This window comes from Aplysia californica, unplaced genomic scaffold (genome assembly GCF_000002075.1).
Source record: "Aplysia californica isolate F4 #8 unplaced genomic scaffold, AplCal3.0 scaffold00173, whole genome shotgun sequence".
NCBI lineage: Eukaryota > Metazoa > Mollusca > Gastropoda > Aplysiida > Aplysiidae > Aplysia > Aplysia californica.
Genome location: NW_004797443.1, coordinates 22852 through 24359, shown reverse-complemented (window position 1 = coordinate 24359; position 1508 = coordinate 22852). Strand labels below are relative to the sequence as shown.

General features: G+C 41.4%; 1 pseudogene; it reads left to right on the top strand.

The window, feature by feature from the left end:
- Positions 1–1508, top strand: part of LOC101849765 — a 25476-nt pseudogene that overhangs the window by 1835 nt on the left and 22133 nt on the right.

Genomic DNA, 1508 nt, shown 5'->3' with positions numbered 1-1508 from the left:
ATTATTATTATTATAAGACAAGACTTGGTAAGATAAGATAAGATACATCTTTATTGTCCAGACCCTGGCTCATAATTGTTTGCGCGCTTGTGACCTGGTTGGACTTTCTGCTTGTGTCTTCTAGTACAGGTTCGCTGACAAGTTCGATATCTTGCTCATTGTACTGGGCAGCTTCTTTGCGATTGGCAACGGCGCCGCGTGGCCAGGCATGATCATCTTGTTTGGAGACACCATCCAAAATTTCGTAGATCAAGGAAAGTTCGAGCAGCTGTTGGACAGGATCCCAGGGTACCTCGCTCACATCAACACGACGTACGGGGAAGCAAGGAAACACGTCGAGGACTTTGTGTAAGTCTGTTTTGTTTTAGTAGAGTTTTTTACGGCGCTCACAACTGGATAAGGTCCAAAGAGTGCCAAGGGGTGGATGTCAACAGAGAAGTCCTTACAGGGAATCAGGCTTATTCTGCTCACCTCTCTAGCTTCAACAGCACAAAGTCTGCTTCGACTATCAAGGCACTCCGGAAATAGCGGGTCACAAGAGAGTGACAAAAATGCAAAAGAAGAAGAGAAAAAATGACAATAATAATAATAATAGAAAAAGCAGCTGTTCCCCCTGTTGCAGTTCAGGCACAGTTATGAACATGACATTGATGAATCAACCCATTTACAATTTCAATTCTACTGTGCATAAAAGAATGTTAATGTCCACCTTTTGGGAATGACCAAAAAACACTTCAGTCAGTGGCACCGCCTGAGGTGGGGTGGGCGGTAAGTCTGGTAAAAATGGTGAAATGGTGCATGTTTAACGCTTCTGTAATATACAGCATAAGTTATACGTATATCTATTAAGCTTTTTTACCGTTCCTGTACAACTACAGAAAATTTATAACAGAGACAATAGTATCTTATCTTATCTTATCTTATCTTACCTTATCTTCTAGCTTCTCCAGGCTCCTTTATGATGGAATATTACAACAGCACTGTCGACTGTGAACTAATCCAAATGTCTTTGTTTTGTTTTTATCGTATCTTACCATATCTTATCCTATCTTATCTTATCTTGTCTTATCTTATCTTGTCTTATCTTATCTTATCTTCCCCAGGCTCCTGTGCCCTGACATGATGGAATATTACAACAACACTATGGACTGTGAACTGATCCAAGTGTCTTTTCTTGTCTTGTCTTGTCTTCTCTTCTCTCCTCTTCTCTTCTTTTCTCTCCTCTTATCTTATCTTATCTTATCTTATCTTATCTTATCTTATCTTATCTTCCCCAGGCTCCTGTGCCCCGACATGATGGAGTATTACAACAACACTGTGGACTGTGAACTGATCCAGGTGGAGGACAACCTCTTTGACGAGATGAGGGACAACGCGGTCAAATATATCAGTGGGTTCTCTGCTTGTTTTGTTGGTTTTGTGTTCGTGCTCTGTGTGTGTGTGTGTGTGTGTGTGTGTGTGTGTGTGTGTGTGTGTGTGTGTGTGTGTGTGTGTGTGTGTGTGTGTGT